The sequence below is a fragment of the Rattus norvegicus genome, chromosome 11 (assembly GCF_021556685.1).
Source record: "Rattus norvegicus strain SHRSP/BbbUtx chromosome 11, alternate assembly SHRSP_T2T, whole genome shotgun sequence".
Lineage (NCBI taxonomy): Eukaryota > Metazoa > Chordata > Mammalia > Rodentia > Muridae > Rattus > Rattus norvegicus.
In genome coordinates, this window is record NC_141544.1 from 76,547,677 (window position 1) to 76,566,317 (window position 18,641).

At 45.1% G+C, this 18,641-nt stretch overlaps 1 protein-coding gene across 2 annotated transcripts in view; it reads right to left on the reverse strand.

The window, feature by feature from the left end:
* Gpr156 (G protein-coupled receptor 156) overlaps positions 1-17,934 on the reverse strand; it is a 92,818-nt gene extending 74,884 nt beyond the window's left edge. Inside the window, exons 1-2 of one of the 2 annotated variants that reach the window (XM_087575581.1) lie at positions 17,744-17,934; positions 3,460-3,571 (exon numbers count right to left, since the gene is read on the reverse strand). The gene's annotated coding sequence lies outside the window, so the exon portion shown is untranslated. The remainder of the gene's footprint in view (positions 1-3,459; positions 3,572-17,743) is intronic. The other variant, NM_153295.2, reaches the window with a different exon arrangement.
* Between the last annotated feature and the right edge of the window lie 707 nt (positions 17,935-18,641).

An 18,641-nucleotide genomic window follows, 5' to 3' on the forward strand; every position in this document is an offset into this window, starting at 1 on the left:
ACATGCACCTGGGACCAACCAACAGTGTTGCTCAAGCATCTCACACACTACCTATTAGGCTCCTCCCAGGAACCTAGCAACAGTGACCTAGCAACAGTGACCTAGCAACAATCTGCATCATCACCTGCCTCCAGGTGCAAGGCAACCTGGCATATGAGAGAGACTGTTGGACTACCCCAGCTCTTTCTCCATCTCCTATTTTCTCTCTTTCCCCACCTCTTTGTCCTCCCCTCCCTGTTCTCTCCCTCTCCCTGTCCCTCCCCCTCCCTCCCTCTCTCTTCCCATGTGTTCCTGGCTGGGCTCTTTCTCTTCTTCTTCTCTCTCTTTCTGTCCTTCTCTGTCCCCCTTTCCTCTGCCTCTACCCCTTTCCAGGTACTCACTCTTCTCCCTTTCCCAATAAACTTTATTTATACTAGGTCTGCTACATGGCGTGATTGTTCAGCCCTCCAAGTTGTTTCCACCGCTGCTGCATTACACTGCATTATACTGCCGTTCTACAAAAACATAACCCTGCCTGTTACACACAGTAGGTAAAGCAGTACCTGCATGCTGACATGATCCAAAGATTCTTGGGTTGCAATATTGCTTGCAATACTCGGCAGATCTCCTGATTTCAGAGACCTACCCTGAAGTGCTAGCTCTCAGGTACAAGTAAGCACAATCATGGAACAGGCCTATAAGTCTCTCCTGCCTCACAGTAGGATCCGGGAGACCCTGTCCTATTCCACAAACTCGGGCTCAATGATTGAAAAGGAAAAAAGGGCACCATACAAAAGCCTACCTTGAGAAGGCTAGGCAGATTCCATGACAGACTTCAAATTGGCAGTTAAGGAGACTAGGCCTAAAAAGTGGGCAATCCCAGGCAAGTCAGTTACTAATAGAAAAAACAAAAAACAAAAAACAAAACAAAACAAAAAAACCCAAGCTCCATCCTTCGTGCCCAGGTAATGGAATGCCCCAGCCACCTGGCCTGAAGCTAGGATGGGTCAGCAGCAGTTTCCAGACTTCCTCATCTACTTCCTCAGTAACAGTTTCCAGACCCCCCAGCAAGTTTCCAGCCCCTACATTGTGGTAATGGAATGTCCGTAGAGATGGACCCAACAGATTAACATAGAGGTCACCTGCCCCGGAATTCCCTAACGTGCTTTAAATCAGGCCTGCAAGTTCACTCGGTTGTCTTTCTCTATCTTGGTAATGGAGAGACCCCAGCACATTGTATTTCTTCAGAATAAAACACTCATTGCCTTTACATGCTATCTGAGTCCAGGCTATATCATTCTTTAGTGAACATGGATCCTTACAACCCAGTAGCATTTTAGATACGATTATGCAAATTATATGTGCACGATTTCCAAAACAAAAAGTCAACAAATGTCAATTAGTGCTCATGAACATGTGATAAAATTCTCATTTGAAAACCGTTCAGGGCCACAGATAAATCACACCTGGCTGCCCTCTTTTAAGGGAAACCTGCTCTGGGGTACCGAATGCTGTTTCTCCTCAGCTGAACAGTCAGGTGTCCTAACAAACCAGGATTCTGACAGCTGCAGGACCAGAGAGAATGAATGGAGCCGAAGGCTTTGGATCTGGGTTTTGGGCAGCTCGGGTTTTGCCTGTTGCAGCAGAGACCCTGGGCCCTCAGTACTCAGATCACAGGCTGAGCGGCTTCATAAAGCTGTTGTGCTAACATAACACAGTGACCCTGGGCCCCTGGCTAAAGGACACTTGTGAGGATGCCACACAGCTGGGTGAGGGTCACCCTGTTCTGCTACATAAAGGCATGTAAATGTCAAAGCCTTTGGAACCCAGGGACTCGGCCCAGAAAGCCTTTTGGCATGAATCTTGCAAGTGAGCTCACATGCCGTCTGTGAATTCCAGTTTGGTCTGTATTTAGGTTTCCCTAAACTGCAGCTCAGTATTGCTCTGCACTACACATCCCCGGTGTGAGCTCCTTGAGGGGAAGATGAGAATATAAACCATCAACACACCGGCCCTTCTCTAGTCACATCCATAAACTACACTAAACCTAGCTAGAACGCAGGGATTTCTCCTCTTCTTTGTCCCTCTTGTCCCCTTGTCTGCCTCTTCTCAGCATCCTCCTGGTCCTCCTCATCCTCCTCGAACTCCTAGTCCTCATCCTACTCTTCCTCCTCCTCCTGGTCCTCATCAATCTCTTCAGCCTTTTCTTCCTCCTGGTCCTGGTCCTCTTCCTGGTCCTGGTCCTCTTCCTGGTCCTGGTCCTCCTCCTCCTGGTCCTGGCCTCCTCCTCCTGGTCCTGGCCCTCCTCCTCCTGGTCCTGGTCCTCCTCCTGGACCTCTTCATCCTCCTGGTCCTCCTTATCTTCCTGGTCCTCTCATTCTTTTCCTCTTCCTCCTCCTCCTGGTCCTGGTCCTCCTCCTGGACCTCTTCATCCTCCTGGTCCTCCTTATCTTCCTGGTCCTCTCATTCTTTTCCTCTTCCTCCTCCTCCTGGTCCTGGTCCTCCTCCTGGACCTCTTCATCCTCCTGGTCCCCCTCATCCCCCTTGTCCTCATCCTCCTCATCCTCCTTGTCCTCTTTCTCCTCCTGATCCTCCTCATCTTCTTGGTCCTCTTGGTCCACCTCATACCCTTCTTTTCCCTCCTCCTTCCTTTGCCTCCTCCCCCTCCCCCTTTCCTCTTGCTCTGTTGCCTTGCCTGGCCTTGCATTCCAACAAGTTCTAAGAGCTGATGGCTGTCACTGATTGAAACTGTTCTATGAGAACTGAGTTCAGCATAAAAAAATACAGGACTCCATCAGAATTTGAGCTGCACAAACCCATGTCATAACTTATTGCAGGCTACTCTGACAAAGCTCATGTACACACACACATGCATCGAGCCTCTGGAGTTATTCTCGTCAATCAATTCCAGGGAAGTTGATTTAGAAATCCGACAACTAAGCCCTGTTGGTGCACGCCTTTAATCCCAGCACTGGGGAGGCAAGCAGATCTTTGAGTTCAAGTCAGCCTGGTCTAAAGAGTGAGTAACAGGACAGCCAGGACTATGCATAGAAAATCTACCTCAAACCACAAGCCTCCATCCCACACACACACAAAGAGAGGAAGAAAGAAAAAAGCAAGCAAGAAAGAAAGCAAGAAAGAAAGAAAGGGAAAAATTAGACAATTAAGCTAGTAAGAGAGCTGGCTCAGTGGTTAAGAGCACCTGGCTGCTCTTCCAAAGGTCCTGAGTTCAATTCCCAGCAACCACATGGTGGCTCACAACCATTTGTAATGGGATTTGGTGCCCTCTTCTGGTGTATAGGCATACATGCTGGCAGAATATTGTATACATAATAAATAAATCTTAAAAGAAAAACAAATTTAAGAGAGAGACAGAGAGACAGAGATAAAGAGAGACAGATAGACAGACTCAAAGAGATTTTAAGAACCAGAGGGGATGAAGATTAAGGCACGGTACAACGGACACACATCTGAACTCACGGAGACTGTGGCAGCAGGCACAGGGCCTGAGCTGGTCTGCACCTGCCATCAGGCTAGAGACTTGTTTGTTTCTTTGTCTGTTCTTAGTATTTCTTAGATGGCTGCTTATTTCCTGTGAGAGACAGAAAGGGTGTAGGTCTGAATAGGAGAGGAAGTGGGGAGGAACGGAAACTGTAATCAGATTTTATTATGTGAGAAAAATCTATTTTCAATAAAAGAAAAAAAAATCACCAAATCCATTCATGATTCTTAAATAGTCTCAGCCATACTTAAGAAGGTTATGAACTCTCTCCTAGAGAAAGCATCACATATACAATATTAAGTGGAGACCAGCAGCCCTGAACCTAGTTATTCCAACCGGAGATCCTCATTTTAAAGCACGACTCAGATGAAGCCAGGAGTAAAAACATTTAAATTAAGCAATTTGTTCGGTGCTCTCATGATACGAGTGTATCTTTGTGGCCACCCACAAATCGTGATGCACACAGATGATAAAGCCATGTTACCGATTAGAACAATTTAATGATAATCTTGAATCTGTCTTTTAATTGGAGTATTCTATTTACGTTAGGTAATTACACACGCACACGTGCTTAACAATCCACTAAGTTATGTGTTTTCTTCGTCCAATCTCATTTATGTTCTTTTTCTTGTATTTTCAAAAATGTTCCCCATTTCCATATCAGCTTTTAGGGAAAAAAAAAAGCCCCATTAAAACTGAGCTTGTGGGTTGGGGATTTAGCTCAGTGGTAGAGCGCTTGCCTAGCGAGCGCAAGGCCCTGGGTTCGGTCCCCAGCTCCGAAAAAAAAGGAAAAAAAAAAAAACTGAGCTTGTAACGTATGCATGTAATTTCAGCTAAGGCAGGAGGGTCACACAGTTGAAGTTAGCAAGCTTTCTACCCTGAGCCTCGGTCAAGCCCCAAGGTTGTCTTTGACTGTTTGCAGTATTAGGCACTTTCACACGAACTTTTCAGGAAATCAATTACTGAAAAAGGCATCTGGAATTACCATGGGACCGAATGGTATCTATTGTCAGTTAGGGGACAAATGACATCGATTTGGTTTATAGTTCTTTGTAGGTCTCATCGAAGCTTTTGTAAAGATGTCGGGTTTATATGGAAAAACAATTTTATTGCTTCATTGCCTGACTGGATGTCTTCCCGCTTCGCTTCTTGCCTTACCCCGGTAGCCAGGACCGCCAGCCCAACACCAACATTGATACTGAGCAGAAATAATGAGACTGGACATCCTTCTCTTTCGTTCCTGGTGCTGGTGGGAAGTACTTTCCATGTTAAATAGGGTATCAGATACAGGGTTTGCATAGGTTCTCTTTACCGAGTTAGGGAAGCTCTCTTCTGTCCTCAGTTTGTCAAGACTTCATACATAATAGCCTTAGGCTTTCCCTTTGTTATTGTTGTTTACTTTTTAGAAAGGGTCTTCCTCTGTAGTGCAGGCTAGCTTGAAACTCACCATGTAGCCCAGGTTATGTTAAAACTCACAACAATCTTTTTGCTTCACATTCTTGAGTTCTGAGACTACTAGTGTATGCCTTGCCTGGAAATGCTCTCACCGACATTTCCTGCTATAAATTCCCATCTAGATACTGATGTGATGTGTGATTTTCCACATTCATTCATTGAATACAGTTTCCCTTTTGATTTATTCTTACTTTAGTTTGTTTTGTGTTTGAGACCGGGTCTCACTGTGTAGCCCTGACTGGGCTAGAACTCACATAGACTAGGCTGCCCTTGAAATCACAAAGACCTACCTGCTTCTGTCTCCCGAGTGCTGAGATCTCATCCAGCTAGTTTGTGCATATGCATGTGTGTTTGGGTGTGCATGTGTGTTTGAGTGTGAGTGTGTGTTTGAGTGTGAGTGTGTGTTTGAGTGTGCATGCGCAGGGTGAGGGTCAAGATCAAGTATCTTCCTCAATTATTCTTTGCCTTCTTTTTTGATACACAATAAACTTAGTTCCCGGCTAGAGTGTCTGGCTAGCAAGCTCCAGGGATCCAACAGCACCCCCTACCGCAGAGCTAACCTACCTAGGGTCATAGTGCACACCATCCTGCCTGACTTTCCTGTGGATCCAAAGCCAGGTCCTCATGCTTGTGTGGTAGATATATCACCCCCTGAGCAATCACCCAGCTCTTGATCAATTCTTTGACTCAGGAGTTATTCTGAAGCATGCTATTTTGTTATCAAATGCTTGTAGATTTGTTACTGATTTCTCAATAATGTCTTCAATACCATGTTCTGTATGACCTCAATCTCTTTAAATTTATTGATACTTTGTGGTATAATATAATGCAAGATACGGTCTAGCTTAATATATGTCCCATTTATACCTAAAAAGTGTGGTGGTTTAAGTGAAAATGATTTCCAGTTAATGGAACTGTTTGGGAAGGATTGCAAAGATTATTCTATTTCCAGTTAGTGCTCTCTCTCTCTCTCTCTTGACTTGTGCATATGGATATGGATCAGGACAACATTTAATTCAGACTGGCTTACAGTTTTAGAGGTTTAGTCCATTATCATATCAGGAAGCATGGCAGCAAGCAGGCAGATGTGGTCCTGGAGGAGCTGAGAGTTCTACATCTTGCTTCCAAGGCAAATATGAGAAAAACTCACTTCCACGGAGGTAGGAGGAGGGTCTCAAAGCCCACCCCCAAAGTGACGCACTTCCTCCAACAAGGCCACACCTCCTAATGGTGCCACTCCCCTGGGCCAAGCATTCAAACACATGAGGGGCCAAACCCATTCCAACCACTACACTTAGTATTAACTACGTCAATAAGATAATTAATAGAATCTTTAAGCTGTAAGAGTCACACCTGTATGTATTACTTTTATTATCATTGTGATCAAATACATCCGTGAAATTTCAAAGTTCATATGAAATGCATATTAACTTAAAAGCCCGTGTTTATTTGCAGGCTCCTATATGTGCAAACTGACTTTTAGACATTCCTCCTTAGAAATTAGTGACGATTTCTATTCTGTCTCTCTTACTTCAGTGTTCAACCTGGGATAGAAAATCCACTCAGAAGCTGCTAAGTCAAAACTGCGGCCTCCAGAAGCAGGTCAGAAACTGCCTGGGAAGGGATTGAATTCGATAGAATTTGCATTGTAAGTGCAGAATCCCGTTGGAGCTCCTGATAGGTTTAGGATCACAAATTCCCATAAAGTGTCTGCTAGCTCACAGGCCCACCCTCCCACTGCCACCATCACGGAGAATTCAAACACTTTGCTAGTTAACCGGACGTCGATTGCCTGTGCTCACCAGCGTACCTCCATGCTCCCATTGTTATACCCTCTCTAGTGTGGTGGGGAGCCCCACTTTTCCCTAGCCAGGGGGACTAAGTTTCAAAGACCAACAAGAGCAAAACTAAAACTGAGAGCCAAATACATTGAAAAGCTCATTCCTAACTCCAGGGTTCACAAAAATCGTTTGTTTAAAAGTGTTCACATCTGTTGCTTGGCGCTGATCCGTAAGCCGCAAGACCCCTACCTTTGCATGTAATTATCCTCTCGTTAAATAATGAGTTACGGTTGATTGCCTACGTACTTAGAAAGCTCCCCATGTCCTTGAAATGGAAGAAGACAGATGCAGGAATGGAATGTCCTTTCTCAATGAAACCATTTTTTTTTTTTTTTAAAAAAAAGGCACAACAAACACAGCAGATATAGCTTTGCCAGAGAGCAGAGAAACTTGCTATTGGAAGCCCAGCCCTGCTCAGAAAACTGTTCTCACACACTCTCACCCAAGAGGAAGGCTGCGTTTAATTCCACTTCACAGCGTGAAATAAATGAGCAAGGGAAATTATAAACAGTCTGGCCAACCAAACGCAAGACAGATACAATGCAACCAGATCCTGCAGACTCCCTACCCACTGAGCTGGTATAATCCCTGCTTGGCAGAGAGTCTACTCGTAGGGTAGGCTCTCCTGCTGAAACACACAGGCCTTCCTGCAGGAAGGTATGGGGAGAAAGACAAAAGGAGGGAGGGAATCACCTCGTTCATGAGGAGAATGACAATTGTGTGTATTCCCTTTGGCCCAGAAATGCCAGGCCTGGGACTCTCCCCATCAGAAATGGAAATCTAGGTGCATGGGGCATATAGCTCAGTGGGCGAGCACCTCATGGCATATATAAGGCCCTAGGTTCAACCGCTAGCCCACTGAAAAATAAATTAATAAACAGAAGCAAACCCCTCAACAGGAATGGTTAAGCAGAAAAAATGGCAACTGTAGCATAGTTTGCTGTGTTAAATAAATAAATAAATAAACAAACAAATAAATAAATAAATAGAAATCAGAGGTAAACGTGAATAGCTATCAATGGAAAAAATCATAAAAATTTTCTATTAATATTAAATTAAGTTATTTAGACTGTTACTCTAGAATAATGTATATAATATGGTGAGTAAAAGAAAACTGCATAGTTACTGACATGTCTACAAGAAAAATGAAAAATAATTCCACACCGGCTTGGGATGAATGGGAAAAAAAGCATCTGCATGGAACCTCTAATCCATTTCCCAGAATGAGCGAAACTGAGAAAGTTTAGGCTCGATAGCATTTCCTCATATACCACTTCCTTACCGGGCTCATTATAGTGTGAGGATTAATTTTGTAATTTAAGAATTCAACACGGGGGCTGGAGAGATAGCTTGGCGGTTAAAAGCACTGACCGATCTTCCAGAGGTCCTGAGTTCAATTCCCAGCAACCACATGGTGGCTCACAACCATCTGTAATGGGATCCCGCGTGTCTGAAGATGGCTACAGTGTACTCATAAATAAATCTTTAAATAGTAGATAAATAAATAAATGTATGTCAGTTTATCAAAAAAAAAAAAGAATTCACCATGATTAAAATTTTTAAAGGATTAGAAATGTTATAATTGCAAGTAAGACCATCCCCCCTCTTCCCCGAACTCGCTGGGGCCTGTGGTTTGCTGGCGTGCGCTTTTAATTGATCTTAGTGGACAAAGGTAAAGAGGAGCTTCTCCTGGAGAGCGGGCTGGCCTGGTGTCACTCAACAGAAGCCAATTAAATCAAGAATCCACAGTGCCACTGGACAAGCCGAGTGGCGGGAAATGATAATCATATCTACGTCCTCAAAGCCTCTGCTTCAGAGCCTCCCAGGAGGCTGCCAGAGGCCTGCGCAGCCGCAGACATGCACGAGAATAGCCCAGGCTTTTGTTTGTGAAAATCCTACCTCTCCAACTACTGAAGCCCTTGCTGGCACCGTTCGCTTTCTCCAGAGATGAGATACACAGAGCTGGCCCAGCCTCTGCAGGAATTCACAGGAAGCTGTGGAGAGACGCGGCTGCCTAGGTTTGAAGTGAGGTCTGTGACTGTTTTTGCGGAAGACAGTTTGAGTATCACTGGAAACCACCCGAGGGCCTTCTAATTGTCATCCCCAGAATGGCACCGGCCAGTAGCACTGGCAGAACTACGGCCCTGCCAATATTGCCAATATGATGCCTGGCTCAGGTTCTGCAACTTGGTTTCATTCTAATGAACGTTTTCAGGATCATCAGCGTGTGTGTGTGTGTGTGTGTGTGTGTGTGTGTGTGTGAGAGAGAGAGAGAGAGAGAGAGAGAGAGAGAGAGAGAGAGAGAGAGAGAGAGGTGGAATTCAAAAACATTTTTTTCCAGATTCTAGAATTCTCTTTTTAACCACCCATTTTCTATAGTCAAGGGTGTGGAAGAGGGAAAGGACGTAAGGATGTGCGGGGTAATTCTCTTCTATAGTCCTACCCCACAGAACCCAAATGAACGAGTGTTTTGTCTGAGTATATGTATACACACCATATGCATGCCTAGAGACTGTGGCGGCCAGAAGAGGGTGTTGGGTCTGATGAAACTGGAGTTACAGGTGATTGAGAACCACCAAGTGGGTACTGCAAACCAAGCTACGATCCTCTGGAAGAGCAGCCACTTTAACCATATTCCCAGCTCCCTTATGGGTGGTCACCTTCTTCTACTTCTCCTTCTCTTTCTCCTCATTCTTCTCTTCCTCATCCTCTTCCTTCTCCCTCTTCTTTTTCCTCCCCCTCCTCTTTTTCTTCCTTCCTTCCTTCCTTCCTTCCTTCCTTCCTTCCTTCCTCTCTCTCCCTCTCTTTCCTTTCTTTCTTTCTTTCTCCCTCTCTTTCCTTTCTTTCTTTCTTTCTTTCTTTCTTTCTTTCTTTCTTTCTTTCTTTCTTTCTTTCTTTCTTTCTTCTGTCTTCCACCTCTTCCTCTTCTCCCTCTTCTTCATAAGGTCTTATTGTGCAGCCCAGGCTGGCTTGAACTCACTGTGTACACCAGGCTGACCTCAAACTCACAAAGATCGGCCTGCCTCCCCAGTGCAAGGATTAAAAGCCACCACGCCTGGCCTCCAAGAAAAGTTTTATTGACTTGGCATTTCAAAAGACTATTTTCAGCCCAGGTCGCACCTTCACACTCTCGACATTTCCTAGTTAAGGTGTTTACTTCTGCTTCTTCTCTCAAGGCCTTCCCAGTTTTCCCTCAGGAATCCATGATGGAGTTCTGGCAGTGCCCCCGGACAGCCTGTTGTTCTAGCAGAGGTGGGCAGCCATAGGGGGACCCGTTCACACTTGGCCAGATGCTCCCCGTGTCACTCTGGAACCCTGACACCCATCATACCAAGGGAGGAATTATAACCAGCCAGAATGGAAATGTCTGTAGGAGACCTTCTCATGCCATTTCTGGCCCTCACTCCAGAGGACATTCTCTCTCACACTGCAGAGCTTCTGGCTAATGAACCTAGCATCTTCTACCTTTCGGCTCTGCATCTGCAGATTCCACTGAGCACACTGAAACTCCGGGGACTTGAACAGTAGAACACAGGCTGTTTACATAGTATTTACATTGCAATGGGTATCACAAATAGTCTAGAGGTACCCAGGACGAGGCATATGGGCTATATGGAAATATCGTGCTGTTTCATATGAGAGACGGTATCTGGAAATTTTGGTATGTGCAGGGGTTTCCGAACCAACCTGTCTCCGATACCAGAAGATGGCTGTGTTCAAAGATCCTAACTACCGCTCCCAAGATCGACTTCCCAGAACCATCACTTGCGCAGTGGCCTTCCCCACCAGAGCATCACACATGGAAGGCTATCATACCTAACGTCCCTCCTGCCAAATTTCATTTCGGGTTGAAGGAATTCAGCATCCCAGTGTGTTAAGAAGGGTGTTCAATTTTGGATTGGAGCCTGCAGCCTGAAAAGAAAACACGTGTATCGGAAGGTGGCCAGCAGTCCTGTCCATGGGTCTTCCATGTGCCTGACTTCAGTTCCACGCTGCTAGCTGTCTCTGAAGTCCCCATCTGGTGGTCTGGGAAGATGGTTTGGAAGCTCCATTGCTTACCGTCTTAAGGTTTTATTGCTGTGAAGAGATGCCAAGACTTCGGCAACTCTTACCAAGGAAAGCATTTAATTGGGACTGGCTTACAGAGGTTTAGACCACTGTCATCATCATGGCAGTACACAGGTAGACATGGTGCTGGAGAAGGGGCTGAGAGTTCTACGTCCATATCGTCAGACAGCAGGAAGGGAAAGACATGCTGGGCCTGGCTTGAGCATCTGAGACCACAAAGCTCATCCCAGTGATGAACTTTCTCTAACAAGGCTACACCTCCAATGATGCCACTCCCTATGATCCTATTTTTATTCAAACGGTCACACTTACTAACCCTCAGCTAAAATATGCTGACCCAGATTTGGGTCCAGGGGATGAAGGGTACTTAGACCCCAGTTACCCCACCGAAGTAAAGGAGTTCTGATAAAGAGATGAGACTCAGTACACAGCCTCTCACTTCTGTTTGACTTGGAGCATTTGAGTTTTGTCAGAGGTAGTAAGGTGGGTAGAGAAACCTATTTGTAGTCATGTCTAGGAACATAGTGAGTCTAACCTCCTGCCATGACCCCCCTTTAGACTTGATTTCACTGAGCCTCTAGACTGGACAGGACATGGTAGGATAATCTAGAAGAACTTTCTAGAACAATATCTCAAGGTTTTGCCTATGTTGGATGTACATCCCAAGAATGGCTCAATATCTGACCCAATCTCTAGCCAAAAGTTACATGGAAACCTATGGCAAACAGATTAAAGTCCAACCAATGCCCTGACCTTTAGCTTTCTAGCTGGCTTGCTGTCTGTGTATGTATGTATATGTGTATGTATGTATTATGTATGTATGTATATGTGTATGTATGTATTATGTATGTATGTATATGTGCACGTATGTATTATCTATGTATCTGTCTCTATGTATCTATTTATGTATGTATGTATATATTATATATATGTATCTATCTATCATTTATTTATATATCTATGTATCTACTTATGTATGTGTATCTATCATCTATCTATGTATCTATTTATTTATCTTTGCATCTATGCATGTATATATGTGTCTATCTATGTATCTATCTATCCATCTATCTATCCATCTATCTATTATCTATATCTATCTATCTATCTATCTATCTATCTATCTATCTATCTATCTATCTATCCATCTATCGCAGACAGAGATTCACTATGTAGTCTGGCTGTCCTGGAACTCTATGTAACTCAGGCTGGCCTTGAACTCACAGAGATCCTCCTGCCTTGTTTCTTGAGTACTGAGATTAAAGGTGTGTGCCATCCACCAGCTTTATCTCTTACCAAAAACTGGCAGCCCACCCCTCATCCTCTTTGTGCTTTGATCAAACCTTTCTGGCACTTTTGGTCTTGTTTATAGTACCTGATCTTGTTATAATTCAAATGACAAATTTGCCTCTGGAAACATCCTTCACACTGTAGCTGTCAGTCAGGGAGGCATCGATCCTTCAGAACTCAACCCCAAAGCCACTTCTTCCTTTGACTTATTCCTCTTATTAAAATCCTGCAGTCTCTACTCCTGCCTGTAGACTCTCACGGAAGGAAATAAAATTCGGTTGTAGCGTTGGGCATAGTTAGTTTGTAGGTTCGGTGCAAGACTGGTCCCTTCATTCTTCCGTTTGGAATGTAAGCGTCCCACTTTAATTAACCCTTCTTCATTCTGGCACGTTCTTTTCACTGCCCCTCTGGGCCAGGTCTGTGGATGTTCCACATTAACAAGCCTTTCTCTTCCTAAGCCATTTCAACAGCATAGGCTTGATGTGGGCACGCTGAAAGCTCGTCTTTTTCTGTGTGCTCATTATCTCCATCCCCAGAAAAGGAGGATGCTCTACGGTTGGCCTTGGTAACAGGGGGTTGTCTGAGGCAGCGTCATCTGTCCGTATAGCTTGTGATTATGACAAACAGCTCAGAAAAACGCCTTGAGAAATCTAGATGGAAAGCAAGGCCCCATGGAAACACATAAATATTTTATCAGGCTCTGAACAAGACTCTTTCTCATGAATGTTTTAACACCTCAGAAGCGTAATGTTCAGGGGCTGATTAGAGTCAACTTGTGCTGGGACGGGGAAAGCTGAGAGAAGAGGAGGGGAATATATCAGGGAGGGGAGGAAGCATTCTGCACTGTCTCTTTTAAGGACTTAAAACGCATTTATGAAATACCTGAGGGCTATCCTGATTTGCATAGGTGTTCGTTTTCCAAGTGCTATCTCCTTCACACCCCAGACTATAAGGTAGATTAGCTCCTAGCAGTGACGTCTTCAGATGGAAACACACTGCCAGTCACGGAGGCCCTGTCACTTCGCTATACCCCTGTCCACATGGGGACACAAGAGGATTTTCTATTTCAAGTGAAATACTAAGGACTAGAATTAAGCAGACTCTGTAAGCATAGTCATAGCTTGATTCAAAATAGTCCCAGACCAGAAGCAACCTGAGTGTCCATTGATACAAGCATGAATAAACACAAAGTACTCGCCATACAATGGATACCCCTCGAAGCAAAAAGAAATGACTTCCCGACACACTCAACAGTAACAATGAGTCTCGCAGATGTAGCACAGCAAAACAGAGGCAGACAAAGAGTATATGCTATGTAAATGCATTTATGCAACTGTACAGGAGCCCTTAACATCCAAGTAAGAGGAGTAAATTGCTTCTAGATGGTGGAGGTGGTTAGAAAGAGGCACGAGGAAAAAACTGAGGGAGTGAGGTTTTGTATATTTTGCTTGGAACATGTGGTCAAAACTGAGCCCACTTCCAACAGGTGCAGCTTAGAAACACCGCAGAGATAAAAGGCTCACGGATCTCCAGATCATCACGTACCTATAAAATATTGATTGCCTGAGTGGCACTTCTAGTATTTTACTGGTGGTTTCACAAGCCTGGTGGGAGAGAGATTACTCAGTTTGTGTCATTAGTTATCTAATCAATTCAATAATGTCTGTTAATTGCTTATCATTTGCCCACTAGAAACATAACCACAAATACAGCAGCAGCAGCAGCAGCATTTCTTGCCCTCATGGGGTGTCCGGTGGAGAAGGTGTCCAGTTGACAGAGACAGAGACAGGGCATCAAAAGGTGACAGATGCCCGGGACATTCTCACAAGGATGAGAGGGAGGTGTTCTCAGGCCGAGTGAAAACCATGAAGGACAGTGGGAGACAGATGTGACCAGTGAGGCCAGGCACACTCCGAAACACAGGGCTGTGGTCACCTCTGATGGAGAACTGAGTGTTATTTAAGTGTGAGGGGGTGATACCCGAGGGTTTTACACTGGGGAATGATAAATCCAAATGTTGTCTCAAAAACGAGACACTTGTAATCTCTGTATTGGGGGTTGAGGCAGGAGGATTGGGAATTGGAGGCTAGCCTGAGCTACATAAGCACAACCCAGTTGCAATGAACGAACGAATGAGTGAGTGAGTGAGTAAAAGAAAAGCATCAGGGGTTGGGGATTTAGCTCAGTGGTAGAGCGCTTGCCTAGGAAGCGCAAGGCCCTGGGTTCGGTCCCCAGCTCCGAGAAAAAAAAAAAAAAAAGAAAAGAAAAGCATCAGTCTGCCTTTCTCTCTTTTGTCTTTTTACTGAATGCCTGATGTTCTATCTTAAATTTGTAGAGACAGGCAGATAGAGACAGAGACAGACAGACAGAGACACACAGAGAGACAGAGAGAGATAGAGATTTGTTGTCTGTTATTGAAGATTTAGAAGAACAACATTCATATAATTCATAGTTTTCCCCCCAAATATTTCTCTCATATTTATTTCTTAATCAGTTTCTGATTTAGCCTCAGTCCAGGCCTGGATCACATATTTGAACTATTATTATTATTATTATTATTATTATTATTATTATTATTTTAAGTTTTTTTTATTTTATTTATTATATATGAGTACACTGTAGCTGTCTTCAGATACACCAGATCTCTTTATAGATGGTTGTGAGCCACCATGTGGTTGCTGGGAATTGAACTCATGACCTCTGGAAGAGCAGTCGGGTGCTCTTAACCGCTGAGCCATCTCTCCAGCCCTATTTTAAGTTTTAAGATAATAATTAATAGCCAGTGGTTAAGAGCACTGGCTGCTCCTGCTGATGTGTTCTGTTCACGGCACCCACATGGTGGCTCACAACTGTCTACAGCTCTGGCTCCAGAGGGATCTGATGCTGTCTTCTGTTTTCCATGGGTTCAGCATGCAGTGCACAAGCGTGCATGCAAGCCAAACCACTCATGGGCATAAAATGAAAACAAATAAATATTAAAAAATAATATAATCAAACGTTTATAAAAAGAAAGGGAGGTAACTTCTTGGCGTTTTAAAGTATCTCATAGGAAGATGGTGGTAGAAAAGTCGAGGGACTTGCATTCTTTGTGAGCATTGCTAGCAAATTCCTTAGAAACTAAACACAAGTCAGTTCTCAGTCCTTTTCGTAAAATAGGGGCTCTGTTTGTTTTCTGTTCAACTACTGAATCCAGTTTCTCTGCTCAAGGGATCTGCCCTTCACTACTTGTATGGCTTACAGGGGCCCTGGCCATTCTTTTCCTCTCTTCTCTGCCCCAAGTTATTCTCTGAAAACATTCAAGGTATGAAATGAAACATGAATTCAAGCCAGGGAGGAAGCTCATTGGGTAAATGCTCACTGTGCCAGTGTTTAGATCCCCAGACACTGTGCATTCAGTTCTGTGATCCCAGCTCTCTTATCAGGAGGTGAGAGACAGAGACAGGAGACTACTTAGATTCAGGCCAACTAACCTGGTGCACACAGCTAACAAATAAAAGACACTCTGCCTCAAACAAAGTGGAAGCAAGACCCCAAAGTGAGGCACTCTGGATGCATGTGCCTGTACACACGTACGTGCACACACACACATATAGAAAAATACTCATTCACACACACACTCTCACACACATACACACACTTAAACAGCCACACACAAACACATGCACACATGTGCACACACACATAGACATGCAAATACACACACACACATAAACACAAACACACTCACGAATACTCACACACATACACGCATGCACACACACACACTACACACTATCACACACAAACAAACATGCCTGCATGCACAAGAATATTCTTTTTAAAGGTGAATCTGGGGAGAGAGGGCACTTTTTTTTTTTTTTGGTTCTTTTTTTTTCGGAGCTGGGGACCGAACCCAGGGCCTTGCGCTTCCTAGGCAAGCGCTCTACCACTGAGCTAAATCCCCAACCGAGAGGGCACTTCTTAGAGGTCTCAGTTTCCTGAAACAAAACCTTCAGATGCCAGTATGGACAAATAGCAAGAGAGTGTAATAGAGGAGCCCTCTTCAAGAAACAATGTGTCCTTAGGCCTGGCTTTGTGGCACACACCTTTAATCCCAGCACCCGGGAAGCAGAGGTAGCTGCATCTGTGAGTTTGAGGCTATCTGGTCTACAGATCAAGTTCCAGGATAGCCAAGGCTACACAAAGAACCCTGAAACCCTTTCCTGAAAAACCAAAGCAAAACAAAATGGTGTGTCCAAGGCCTTTTCTTTCTAGTTAACCTCTTTCCTTTGTTCATTCTTCCACTCTCTAGGCTAGAAGTTGCCCTTTTCCCTCCTTGTCTCTGTGGGAAAACACTTCCCCAAGACATCTCTATTCCCATAACTGCTTTGCCTCTGACCAGACCAACCTAGACTTTTAGGGAACAGAGAGAAGGTAAAGCTGGAGGCAAGAGTCAGAGAAACAGAGGGAATACACCAGATATAGTGGTGGTCCTGCAGGGAATCAGACAGACAAAATGGGGACCAGGGAGCCCCTTCTCTTTCTGAGAGAGCCCCAATTCAAGTAGAGCCTGCCAAAGCACTTTATATCCCAGAATCAAAGCGTCATAAGCCCCCATCATTTATCTGGATACGCCTATCCTGCAGCAGTTAAAGCAATTCTACAAACTTGGAAGCCTGCCTAGTATTCCAACTGCCGGGAGAATCCAGCTATTGGTGGAGAAAAGGTGTTTTTTTGTTTTTTGTTTTTCTCCCTCTTTGGAGGCCTTGCTGCCCAGTTAACATGTCAATAAATATGGCGGTTTTAAACTACCACCTGAAAACTTCTTTTTCAATTAAGTATGTACACACTTAGCATCTCCCTCTGTATCGTGTTTAAGGGACACACGGGGAAAACAGGTTTATCAGAGGTCAGGACATAATGTACCCGTTTCCCATGCATGCATCCAGAAAACCAACAAACGGGTAAAAGCAGCCACGCCGTCCTCCCTACATAGTTTGATCTTGAAATGTTAGCAGGTAACAGGAAAGCATTAAGGAAGTAGCCCGTGATGCCTAACTTTCTAAGTGGAAGCCTCTAGAACAAGCTTGGAAACGGCTGCGGGTCAGATCCAAGGATGCTCGGGAGCCTGGGGCACTCCTGTGCCCAGAAACAAAGCCTCCACACAGAACATTCGCAAGGTAGTAAAACTTTTCTTCTCAGACATCAGAGAGGGGGTGGGGGAACGTCAGCTCACCACCCTGCCCTCTGGGTGAGCTTGCACCTGCAGTGTAGATTTGGGGTCACGCTTGGAAATCACCAGACTGTGGGAAATAGTTCTGAGATCTCCCTTTTCAGCACTTTGTTGCTTATTCAACAAAATAGAGAAGTCACACTCCGTTCACTCCCCCCCCGCCCCCCCAAATTGCCAACGCCATTCCTGATGCGTGGCCACGAGTTCTTCCCTACATTTTTGGATTTCTTAAATCGTTTCTGAACTCCCTGCTCAGGTTTTGAATAGGAGATGGGGCTCCTGTCCACTCCTTTTCTTACTGGAGAATCAGGTGCCCCGTGTTTTGTGGACACACGGTCCATAGGGAGCTCCTACAAAATCTCGGGTGTGGGGTCTTCAAGGGTTCACTGTGCTCACCTCGCGGGGTCCCCGGCCGCGGAGAAGCGCCGAGCCCGCGGCTGTGGCTGGGACGCGCGTGCTCTCCGGGTCTCTGGTGGGCTCTCGGGGTTGGACGGCGGCGGGAGGGACGCTGACCGCGCCCATCGCCGCGCGGACAGCAGGAGCGGCGGCTGTGCGAAGTGTAAGGTGCCCTACCGGTCCCCTCCTCCCCTGCCTGCCTGCCGTCCCTCCTCTGGCGCCACCCCGCGCCGGGACCCGACCCTGCGCTAGGCTGCAGGCTGCTCCACTCCGGAGTCCCTTAATCCCCGCATCCTCCACTCCTCAGAGGGTGTCCACTCCCGTCTCATCGTCTCATCTCGTGGTTCCCTGGGCAGCTTCCCACAGCTGTGCTCAAAGAGCCGCTTGCAGCGCCGGCCTGGGGAGCCCTGCGGCCGGAGGATGGTCCAGCTTTCCAGGAGCAGGTCCTGTGCCTGTTTCCTCAGGCTTAGATCCCAAACTGGTTTCTGTTGTTTTAGACGGAGGAGTTATCCATTAGCTTTCCCTTGGCCTTTTGCATTTTTTCTTTCCTTTTCTATCTTTTTCTTAATCCCCTCCTTCCCCCCACCCCATCTCTTCTTTTTTCCCCACTCTTCATTTTTATTTGGGCAGTTTTTGATTCTTTACTTAAGCTTCTGCTTAGTTTAGAAAGGCAAGAATGTTGCTTATAATAGAATTGTGTGTGTGTGTGTGTGTGTGTGTGTGTGTGTGTGTGTGTGTGTGTAGGACTCATTTAAGGCAAGGAAAGCCCGATTTGAGAGTGGGAAGAGAGAGAGAGTGGGGACTCTATTTTGAATTTCATATCATTTATTTTATTCTAAAATCACAGATCTAAGTGTCCATATACGGGATGTAGTGACGGCATAAGTAAAGGACTCAG